At 39.4% G+C, this 12,279-nt stretch overlaps 1 pseudogene; it reads right to left on the bottom strand.

Annotated features, from left to right (window-relative positions):
* Window positions 1-517: 517 nt before the first annotated feature.
* On the bottom strand, window positions 518-7,750 carry LOC119043017 (sorbitol dehydrogenase-like; annotated as a pseudogene).
* Window positions 7,751-12,279: the final 4,529 nt, after the last annotated feature.

Genomic DNA, 12,279 nt, shown 5'->3' with positions numbered 1-12,279 from the left:
TTATCATCATACCAGATAGTACCTATGTCTAGAAACACTGTGCTCTAAACTAAAACTGCTGACAGCCCCTCATCCCACACCTTGAGCTGCAGATTTTCATGAAAATTAGTTTCTGGGCAGGTTAAGATTTAATAAAGTTGACTTTTCATAACTCAGCCCCCATCTTCACCTGAGTCATGGTGAATGGAGGAACTTCCTGGGGACAGATTTCTTCCTCTACACAACTGAAGCACTCCAGGAATAAGACACATTTCTAGCACCTGCCTGCCATGCTCTGCTCTACTTGCTGAACTTTGCTCAGAATGAACAGGTCATTCTGGCTACAAGTTCCCCCAAACTATCCCTACTAGTGTTTTTATGGCACACCAACTCCTCTTTGTAAGGCTCTCTTCTTATAATGAATTATTTTAATTATTCTTACTACTTAAAAGAAACTCCTGCCTTAAAGCCACCCTTGCCCAATCATTTAGCCCAGAGATGCTGAAAGAGCAGGGATGAGAGCAGAGCACAATGAACATCAGGGATTCTGGTTATTGGGGTCACACATGCTCATTACTTTCAACCCCAATCCCTTTTTGGATGTTTTAAAGGCCTAGAGAAATTTCTCCAGAGTAAACCTATGGGTCATGAAGGACTTTACATTCACACATTTGGATGCAAGCATCAAAATTGCCATGGGCCATGTATTGCAGTGCCAAACATACCCTTGATAGCCACTTCCCAGGTGACTGCATGCACTAGGGTTACACTGGTCACTTTGGAACCCAGTCCCACAAGCACCATCAGAAACAAGTGGTGTAGATGCCTGCCTGGATGGCATCTTCCACTTTATTGGCAATTCTCTGGGGGCTCTTCTTGGAGATCTGGAGGGCAAAGTCAGCCTCACCTTTCTTAGTTTTATACAACTAAGAGGCAGACAGATCAGTCACCACCACTTGAGCTTCACCCATTTGCTTGGCCACAAGCAAATTGACCAGTCCAATTGTTCAAGATCCATACACAAAGACCCTGTTTCTCAGGGTGACTCCAGCTAACCGACAGACATGGATCCCCATAAACTATGGCTCAGTCAAGACCCTTTCCTCAATGGCTGACATTGTCAAGAGGTTTTGTAGCAGAATTTGGCATTGTGCTTATAGAATCAGCAGAGGTTTCTATCCCCTGGGGGCATAGCACAAAAGAAGATGGATGGTGACAGGTTGTACTGGCCAATCTTGCAGAATTCATCAGTTTCTTGGGGAGCACTAGGCTCAATGGCAACACAGTCTCCTGGCTGTGAGTGTTTTCCCAACAATTTCACTTTTACAACTGTTCCTGAAGCTTCATGGCTCAGCACCATTGGCTTTTTCACAACAAAATCTCTAATTCAACCATGCAGCCAGTTGTGGACATCTGAGCCACAGATTCTAATGGAAAGCATCTTAAGCAGTACCCCACCTGGGGATGATTCAGGAATAGGACAGTTCTCCAGCCGCAGCTCCCTGGGCCTGTGTACCACCAGGGAGACATGGGCTCAGCCAGTACCATGTCTGTTGCTCTTCCCTCCCAAGTTACAGCCACAGTTCACAGGATGCATGGAGGTTCCAGTTGAGTGTAAGTTTTTAAAATAAGCTTTTTTTTCATGGCAAGAAACACCATTAACAACATCAAAAAATAACTGACTAATGAGTAGAAAATATTTGCAACATTATTATAAGATAGATAGCCCTAATGTAAAAAAGAAACTTAAAAATTGAGAGACCTATCCAGAACATACAAGAACCTTTATAGTTCAATAATAAGAACTCAAACTAATTTTAGAAAACACTTGAACAACACTTCACCAAAAAAATATGCAGAGGGCACATGAGCACATGGCAAGATGGTGGATATCATTAATCAGTAAGGAAATGCAAATCAAAACCACAGTGAGATACTATTACACATTGACTAGAATGGCTCATACTCAGAAGACTGACAATTTCAAACCATGGCAAGAATGTGGAGCAAATGGAAATCTCAAACATTATTGGTGAAAATGAAAAATGATACAGACCATTTGGAATATAGGTTAGCAGTACCTATAAAGTTAAATACACTTACTATATAATCCAGCAATTTTATTCCTCAGTACTATTCAAGATAAATGAAAAAATATGACCACACGAAGATTTGTATGAAAATATTTATAATAACTTTATTCATAATAGCCCCAAACCGGAAACAACATAAATGCTGCTCAACTGGTGAATGGATAGTACATCTATATGATGGAATACTACCCACCAGCAAAAAGTACAAGCCACTAATATGTGTAATATGCATGAATTTCAAAAGCATTATGTTAATTGAAAAAGGCCAGTCACAAAAGACTACTGTGGGGGCAACTTTGCCTGCAAAGTACCCCCATCTGCCACGGATGAAAGGAAAACTACTAAGACATGATCTGCTTCGGGAGGAAAGGTGGCCGATCCCCCAAAGGAGAAGGGCCAAGAGCCCCTTCCTCAAGGGGCTTTTATTGGGTTTGTTTGCACAAGAATACAGGTAAGGATCAAACAATAGATAGCATTCAAAGAACTATAAGGGCTTATTCTCAGCCAGGGTCAGATAGCTAACAAGCCATAAAACTTTGAAGAACAAACTTCTTGCTTGGACCCTTATCATTTAAATGAGAGCATTCCAAACAAAGCAGGTTTCACAGGATTTTACATATTCTTTCTTAGGCCTGATCACTCTGGATTCTGCTCCAGCTGGCAAAGGGCTGTACCGCCTTCTCCATCATAGGTTTTCAAGCTTAACTGGATTAGAGCCAGGAAGCACTTCTCCCAGAGGACATGGGGACTTGGGCTATGTCAGAATAGCCGGGGGCAAGGGTCCGCCACTTCCTTTTTGTTGCAGCACCCCCCTTCCAAGTCCTTCCATGATGGCCTCCCAATTGATCCTGTCTGGCTTAGGTGGCCCCTCCTCTGAGGAGCTGTACCAGTCTCTGAGTAACTGACCCTGCATTGGGGGCAGGGGAGGAAGCAGAAACAGCATTTGCTACCAGTGACAAACTTTGTCTCCTTAGTGGCTCACATTCCAGGGGCCACTAACTCAGCCTTAACCATGGGAAGCAGTTACAACTCCCGAAACCAGGCAGAGTGGTTCCCAACAGACTGCATACTTTATGATTCCAATTATATGACATTCTAGAAAAGGCAACAGTATGTAGAGAGAAATCAAGTCCATGGAAGTGGAGGGTAAGGAGAAGGAATTGTAGAGAGGCATGAGGAAATTTTTAAGGATAAAATTTGTTAAAAATACAAAATAACCATTGTGGGGTTGAAGTGAAATTGGAGTATAAATTCATTTTTTTAATAAATAAATACGTGTGTGTGTGTGTGTACACATATAATTGCTAGGTTTACTTGCCGGAAACCTCTAGGGCAATGACATCCCAGCCTCAATGCACATTATCAACAAATAAGGAAGGGCAAAAAAAGATGGGGACATGTCAAAAGAACAGAAGAGCCAACTTGAAAGAGTTTCCAATGGCTAAATCTGTGAAATTCTGATTAATAAAATAACAGCAATAATATATTTGAATAGTGCAGATAAAATAATTATCATGAGTTCATGCTGATGTAAGTAATTAAATAAATTAATAAATGGAGAAAAGAAAAATCTGTTTCTTAAAATAGCATCCCACTCAAATGCTAGAAGAAAATAGAAAGAAAAAATTACCATTTGGGCCTTGGCTGGCATGGCTCAGTTGATTGGCGCATCATCCCATAAACCAAAAGGTTGCAGGTTTGACTCCTGGTCAGGGCAAGTGCCTAGGCTGCGGATTAAGCCCAGTTGGGGTGCATGCAAGAGGCAACAGGTGGTTGTTTCTCTCCCTCCCTCCCTCCCTTTCCTTCTCTTTAAAATTAATAAATCAAGGATGTGCTTGTTAAAAAGAAGAAGAAGAAACAACAAAAAAAGGAAATTACCATTTGGCAAATACCGCAGTAATTTGTTTTAGGCAAGAATCATTAATGGATGCTAAAATTTATGGGCAAAATTAAGGTTAGAAAATAGCTGATTTATGTAGTCTCAAAAAGAATTATTCATTACAAGACAGAAATCTTACATTTACAAAAGAGAAAACCTAGCAGATATCCGCTTCACCAAGAGACCAGTGTTAGCATTACTAGCCAGTGGGACGGAATGATGTCAGTGCTTCCTGATATGATACACTAAAATGTGCCAATGTTTCTTTGGTGGTATTCTCGTCAAAAATGCATAATTTGAATTTAATATGGAGGAAATGTCAGACAATACAAAACTGAAGAACTTTCTACACAATAACTATCCTGTTTTTCCCAAGTGGCTAGGAGAGCAATTTTCAACCTTTCTCATCTCCTGGCACACATAAACTAATTACTAAAATTCTGCAGCACACCAAAAAATCTATTTTTTGCTGACCTGACAAAAAATATAATTTTGAGTTGTTCACACCTGACAGCTATTGTTGTCTTGGCTGAGTCACTTTTTTTCATTTGACAATTTAAGGAAAAGAGGTCAGTGTCTCTGACTAAATAGTCAGATGTTGCATGTTTTAAAAGTTCTTCTGGCACACTGGTTGAAAATCGCTGGCCTAGGACATGAAAAACCAAGAATGGTGAACGGTTCCAGACTAAAGGAGGTGAAGAACACATGACAACTACATGCAACATGTGATCTTATAGCAGAAAGAAGACATCAGTGGAACAACTGGTGAAAATAAGGTTATCAGATAGTACAACATCAATGTTAATGTCTTGATTTTCACAACTGTACAGTGGTTGTTGCTGAGATATAATTCCCCATGTCTTTTCAACAGAGTCACTACCTTTGTTTTCACATATCTCACAAACAGTATTAGAAGATAGACGTTGTATCTTTCTTCAGAACAGAGGGCAGGTATACTTATTGCCAGTTATAAAAGACCTAGATTTCCTAAATTTAGGGTTCCTTTACTGTAACGCAACCCACTGCATGTGAGGGCGTCAGTCTGGCCCACTTCACACGGCCCTGTGGGAAGGAGAGTACAGGAAACCTATGTAAATGTCGATACTCTGGCTATTGCTATTACTGTGAGTAATAAACTGTTCTTAATTTCTGACTCAGGGGATATGTATTCTACCAGAACAAAACTATGGCCAGCTTAAGGAACTTTTGGCAGCCTCAAGGAGGTGAGGCAGCCCAGGCTCATCCAAACAAGAAAATGGTGACTTCAAGCCTACAACCAAGAGTACTTCTGTCAGCAAACTAGCCTGGAAGAGAACCCTGAGTCTCGGAAAGGAACACAGCACTGCCAACGCAGTAATTGTAGCCCTGTGAGACTCAGAGCACAGGAGTAGCTAAGCCATGCTCAAGCTTCTGAACTACAGAAACTGAGATAACAAATGTGGTTTTATTATTTGTAGTAATTTATTGTTCAGCAGTTGAAAACTAATACGTATACACCATAAAACTGATCTCTACTCGGACATCAATACCCTTAAAAACCTAACAGTGTAGCATGTTTTAGAAAAAGGAACACTTTCCTTCTGCACTTTAGCAGTTAAGGAGCCTCAGTCCTCTACAATGTGTTAGAGGCAAAATCGGCTTTGAAAAATATTCCATGAGCAATGGCATTATCTTCTCTCCATAATAAGTAATTCTCAGTTATTACACCTTCTTATCCACTACTCCACAGGAAAAGAACAATGACTTTCTTCTTGTTGTTTATTTTTACGAGCAGGTATTCCTTATTCAACAAGTCTTCTTTCTCTGTAGCTGCAATGACAATTACATTAGAAAAACAACTCTGTTGAGATGCTGCTTCGATAGCCCACTTCTGTCTAAATCGAACCTCAGGCGCCTCTCTTTTATGGGCAGATGGCATTCTTGATGGGAATAAATAAGCTTCTCTGAAAAATAAAGTGGGGGGGAGGAGAAGAAGCAGAATCAAGAGTTTCTTGGGGCAGATCAGGGCCGGAAATGGGACAGGGAAGAAGTACCCGGTAACTAGAAGGTGAAAGGAAATTCCCCGGGGAGAAGAGATCATTTAGGGATTTTTCTGCAGAAATTCTGAGTTTTTGTATCTGACACTCCTTTTTTTGTGTGCACCCACAACTGGAGAGTAAAAAAACAAACGTTTTGTCAGGCTTGGCTCAGTTGGATTTCCTGCGAATGCATCAAGCTCAGGCCTGGCTAAGACCGAATCAGTCTGTTCAGATGAGCAGGGCCAATAAACACTTGGCTTTTGTTTCAGTTTTTTAGACCAAAAAGATCAGTGCACAGTGGTTTAAGTTGTCCTGGGATTTTTACCAAGCATAACTTTGAAGATGATGATAATTTGGAAAAACTACAGCCTTCTATTCTTTTTTATATCTGCTTTATCAGAAAAATAAAAATAGAGAAGATTTTCTCAATGTAGGCAATGCTTATAGTTTTCTAATGTCTGTTAATGTCTTCCCTCATTCACTTTCTTTTTGGAAAACAAGTCCTTCCATATCTGTTTGACACCAGGTCCTAAACACATAATTACTGTCTTCTGTTTTACAGAAATAATAATAGTCTCTTTAATTCTCAAGTTTTTCTTTGCTTCATTTATAAAAATAAATAAAACAAAAACCTGTAATCTATAACTTTAATTAACAAACCTATAATTACTATTGAAATGAACTATACTTTTAATATTCCAAAAGAAATATTTTTACTAGATCGAATTTTTTACAAAGCAACATTATGTTGCAAAGTCCATGTATATTTTCTCTTGAAGTATATGTTGCATAATTTCCACTCTATCTGTCTATTCCTTCCTCCTTTTCTTTCGGTGGAGAGGAATTTTTTTTCTAATGTTTCAAATTGTCAAAAAATTTCTGTCTATTATATTTTCACCCCTCTCAACCTCATTCCTCCCTACCCTTTTCTCTCCAAATACACACACAATCTTCTCGAAGTGTGCACAGAAAGTCAGGACATAGCACCAGGCTGACAGCTAAAGCAAAAAGTGTGAAGCCCCAACATGTGGCGGCCTGGCAGGAATATATATACCACCACTGCCTCTCAAAATCCACAGTTCTTCTTTTCAAATTAAGATTTCTATAACAGTTATAAGCTGTCATAACTGATTATACAAAAAGCCATCTGAATTAAAATGTCGCTTTAGATTAAGAAATTGAGACCTTCATTTAGGAGTAGCTATAAATATCTCAGTTTATGAAATCTCATTTAGGGGTAGTTATAAATATCTCAGTCTATAGATGAAAAAATAAAAGATATAGAGTGACTGATGAACTTAGCCAGGATTCATGCTTACAGCTTTGCACTGTCTGTACATTTTAGAGTTTTAACTTTTTGTAAACATTTACTAGTGCCCTCTGGTGACAACATGGATAGGAAGAGTGTGACACCGGCATCTGTTACAATGCCGATTTTCTTTTGAAAATGGAAATTGAGATGATTTGAATAAGCCTGGGACAGCTTTCACTTTTTCTGCCCTGGTCCCACTGATGAGTCAATGGTATTTATTTTTTCAATTTTTCTCTCTCTTATTTCTGAGTATTGAATAATCAACTTGGAAATGGTGCAGTGATAGCACGAATATCACCCTCCACATCTTCTGTCTTCAGCTTTTGTTTCTTTTCCATTCTACTCTCATCTTCTCATTACATTCGTGAGGAGATGAAAGGACAGAGGTCACGTGTTGCTCATTTGTATCCCTGCCACCTTTTATACTGCAGACACCCAGTGACCCCAGGCTGCCTTCATCTGAATCCATAGTGTCTCTTTGCAATGCACCCCTTTGCCATGCTTTACACTCCAATCTAAGCTTTGTCTAATAACAACTAAAACAACACCTATAAAAAAGAAAGTGCCTCAGATTTACCACACAGGAGCAGTGACAATTAATCTGGGGAAACATTATAAAGGATCTTCATTTATTTGTATTTCTCTAATAAGATCTAAAGACCTTAAAATAAAAATGATTAGAAAGTCAATGAGAGTTAAAAAACAAAACAAAACTGGTGTCACTGTACCTCCATAGAAAACAATAATTTTATCCACCTATTCCAATGACAAACAAAAAATCAGAGTAGCCTGGAACCTTGAGGAGAGGGAGAACTGAAGAATTGTGATGGCCACACATAAGATAAGTCTCCTTTGATATGAAATTGGCACCTGTTTGTTCTGCCTGGCAACAACTAGTAGTATTCCACCAAAAAATGGCCCACCGGTAGAAGAGTTACCGAGCTTCTGTGTGCCAAGTGTGTCTGCCACTCTGCTTCTGTCACGTTCATCTGCTGAACTTACTTCATGGTTCAATTTTCCTTAGAGTGAGTTAAGATAGAGTAAGGATATGAGAGAATACCAGAAACATAATGTAGCTCTTTTAATTTTTCAGTTGTTTCAGCTTATATTTGTTTAAGACTTGAGTAAATAGTTGTGGTGTTTTGCTTGTTTGTTTGCTTGTTTTTCATTGAATTTAGCTTTGTATTTCTTTAAAACATGCCACAGGTTTTCTTATTTTCAGAGGATCAATGTGCAGTTTCTCATTGGATTTTCATGGAAATGCTCCATGAAATAAAGATTCTGCAGCCATATACACTTGGTAAATAGTGCAGTTTTTGTCACATGCACAACAGCAACTTAAAGGTACAGTGTAGTCATGTAGAAAAGAGTTTAATTTGAGACTTCTGGCCAAGATGGAGGTGCAGGTAGACACACTGTGCCTCCTCGCACAACTAAAATCAAGGACAACAAAAATTTAGAAACAAAAATACAACCAGAACTGACAGAAAAATTGAACTGTACAGAAGTCCAACAAACATTCATCCAGACCAGTAAAAGGGCTAGAGTCAGCAGCCACCAGAGAGGGATCACAGCAGAAAAAAACAGTGGCTGCTGGACCAACTCAGACGTGCAGTCAGTGGTTGGCAGATCCCAGGCACAGGGTGGCAACAGACAGACCCAGTGAGGGCGCAAGGCAGCTGGCTAACTGTGGGCACGCATTCACTCTCAGATAAACCAGGCAAAAGTGAGTAGCAAGACAGACTGTACAACCCAGGGCCCCAGCACCAGGAAATAAAGCCTAAAAGCACTGATTGAAAACATTTGTGGGGGTTGAGGTGCCAGGAGAGACTCCCAGTCTCATAGGAGAGTTCGTTAGAGAGACCCACAGGTCCTAGAACACACACAAGCCCACCCACCCGGGAACCAGCACCAGAAGGGCCCAATTTGCTTGTGGAAAGTGGCAGAAGGGACTGAAATCTGGAAGAGAGTGGAGCGAACGCCATTGTTCCCTCTCTGACCCTGCCCCCACATACAGCGTCAGAACCCAGCCACAAGGATTGCCCAGCCCTGGTGAACACCTAAGGCTCCACCCCTCAAACGTAAGAGGTGCAACCAGACCCGCCCCCTCAAAAGACTCAAACAGTAGAACAGATCAAAGCCCCAGAGCCAATACATCTAAGTGACCAAGAGATAGCCAACCTATCAGATGCACAGTTCAAAACACTGGTGATCAGGATGCTCACAGAAGTGGTTCATTTTGGTCGCATATTAGATGAAAAAATGAAGGCTATGCTAAGTGAAATGAAGCAAAGTACACAGGGAAACAATAGTGATGGGAAGGAAACTGGAACTCAGATCAATGGTGTGGACCAGAAGGAAGAAATAAACATTCAACCAGAACAGAATGAAGAAACAAGAATTCAAAAAAATGAGGAGAGGCTTAGGAACCTCCAGGACATCTTTAAACATTCCAACATCCAAATTATAGGGATACCAGAAGGGGAAGAGGAAGAGCAACAAGTGGAAAACTTATTTGAACAAATAAGAAAGGAGAACTTCCCCAATCTGGCAAAGACAATAGAATTTCAGGAAATCCAGGAAGCTCAGAGAGTCCTAAAGAAGTTGGACCCAAGGAGGAACACACCAAGGCACATCATAATTGCATTACCCAAGATAAAAATGAAGGAGAGAATTCTAGATGCTGTGGGAGATAAGGGGACAGTCACCTACAAAGGAGTTCCCATCAGACTGTCAGCTGATTTCTCAAAAGAGACCTTACAGGCAAGAAGGGGCTGGAAAGAAGTATCCCAAGTCATGAAAACCAAAGACCTACAACCAAGATTGCTCTATCCAGCAAAATTTTCATTTAGAATGGAAGGGCAGATGAAGTGCTTCTCAGATAAGACCAAATTCAAGGAGTTCACCATCACCAAGCCCTTATTATATGAAATGTTAAAGGGACTTACCTAAGAAAAAGAAGATAAAAAAAGATGAACAGTGAAAGGACAGCAAACTCACAGTTGTTAACAACCACACCTAAAACAAAAGCAAATTAAGAGGACAGCTAGATCAGGAGTGAACCATAGAAATGAAGATCACGTGGAGGATTAGCAACAGGGGAGTGGGAGAAGGAGAAGGGGCGAGAAGGTACAGAAAATAAGTAGCACAGACAATAGATAGAAAGTAGATAGGTGGAGGGTAAGAATAGTAGGGGAAATACAGAATCTAAAGAACTTGAGACACCTGTTCATTAACTAAAGGGGGGGAATGGTAGGGGAGGGGTGTGCAGGGTGGAGAGGAAAGGAGGGGGGAATAGAACAAATGTAATGGCATAATCAATAAGAAATGTTTAAATAAAAAAATAAGTTCTCTTTATTTTTTCATTTTAATTGTTGTTCAAGTACAGTTTTCAAAATAATTTCTCTTTAAATGTGTGTGTATGTGCTTGTAGTTTCATAAAAATAAATCGAGACCAGTGGTTCTAACCATTGGTAATCTGCCTCTCTGAGGACATTTGGCAACGTTTGAAGATATTGTTGGTTGCCACAACTTGGGGTTACTATTAACACTCCTAGAAGAGGCTAGGAATGATGCCAAATATCCTCCAATGGACAGGGCAGCCCCCTCCAACAAAAAATTGTTGGGTCCACCTGCAACAGTGCCAAGACTGTGAACTTCTGATCTAAATTGGGGTTAACTCCAAGGAGTAGAATTGGAGGTGATGGTGAGGAGAGTTTCTCTTTTGATTTTGTACAAGTATATTTCATTTACTTTTGTAATTAAAATATAATTAAGCAAAGTAATGTGTGTATATAAATATGAAATATGTGAAATAAATGTTTGTATATTTGTATATGAAAAATTTAAAAATATACCAGACATAACCACTGTTAAAATGATGGTGGGCAAGATTAGAAAGACTGTAGTATGAATGCACATTCAGTCCTCACATCTCACCCCAGATTTCTAGAACTAGAAAAATAATATTAATACATCTACAACAACCTAGTTTAACAACAAACAATGGTATTGTTAGTCTAGAAAGCATATAAAGTCTCTGAAATATGGAAAGCAGAAGAGATTACTGAAAGAAAGATTCCATAAAATGGGTGAGAAGATGTGCAGAAGAAGAAGCTCAAGAGGGACTTCAGGACAGAGGTAGCAGAAATGATCAGCTCAAGAAGGTCTGGAGAAAACTAAATTATTATTTGGGAATCTACAGAAAGAATGGCCCAACAGGTCTAATGCGTGCTGTGCTGCCCCTATTTATCTACTATAGAGCAACAGGGATCTCCTATCCCAGGCAAAAACAGTAAGTGTGGGGTCCTTAATCCAGAAAGCATGTTAGGACCCAGTGTTGATGGCAACTCTCAGAAAACATGAAGAGCTCCCGTACCCAGAATGCCCCACTGGGGCATTACCCATGCCACCGCTCCCCACAATCACAGAGTCAGGTTAGAGTTAAAAGAAGAAAGGCACAGGTGAAACAAGAGAGAGTTTAGGACCCACAATGACAGAAGCAAAAGTAAATATGCTCTGGAGAGGTAAAGCTTCACCTTTGGCAATCAATGACTTGATGAAATCAGTAGCTGAGCTTCACTCAGGTGTAGTTTTAGATTTAATGCATTGTAACGTTGTCGTGATAGCTGCTGTGAAAACTTTTTAGGAGCACTTTAACTATTTATCTTGCCTACAATATTTTCTAAGTCATTACAAGAGTGATATATAATAAAATCTATGTTTAAATAAATGAAAAAGACATTTTGATAAATATTTTTAAACATTCAAGTGAAAAAATAGTGTATCATAGTTTAATTGGGCAGTGTTTTTGTTTTTTTATAATTATATGAAATAATGACATCTTAGATTCTATAGTATATGACAGATGCAAAACTCCTAAAGTAAATATTAGCAAACTAAATCTATCAATATATTAAAAGAACAATTTATTATGTCTATGTTAGGTTTGTCTAAAAATGGAAGATTATTTCAACTTAAGAAACCAATCAATAGAAT

This window comes from Artibeus jamaicensis, unplaced genomic scaffold (genome assembly GCF_021234435.1).
Source record: "Artibeus jamaicensis isolate MK-2021 breed Jamaican fruit bat unplaced genomic scaffold, CSHL_Jam_final scaffold_474, whole genome shotgun sequence".
Classification (NCBI taxonomy): Eukaryota; Metazoa; Chordata; class Mammalia; order Chiroptera; family Phyllostomidae; genus Artibeus; species Artibeus jamaicensis.
Note: the sequence above shows the minus strand (reverse complement) of the source record. Positions and strands in the feature narration are given on the sequence as shown.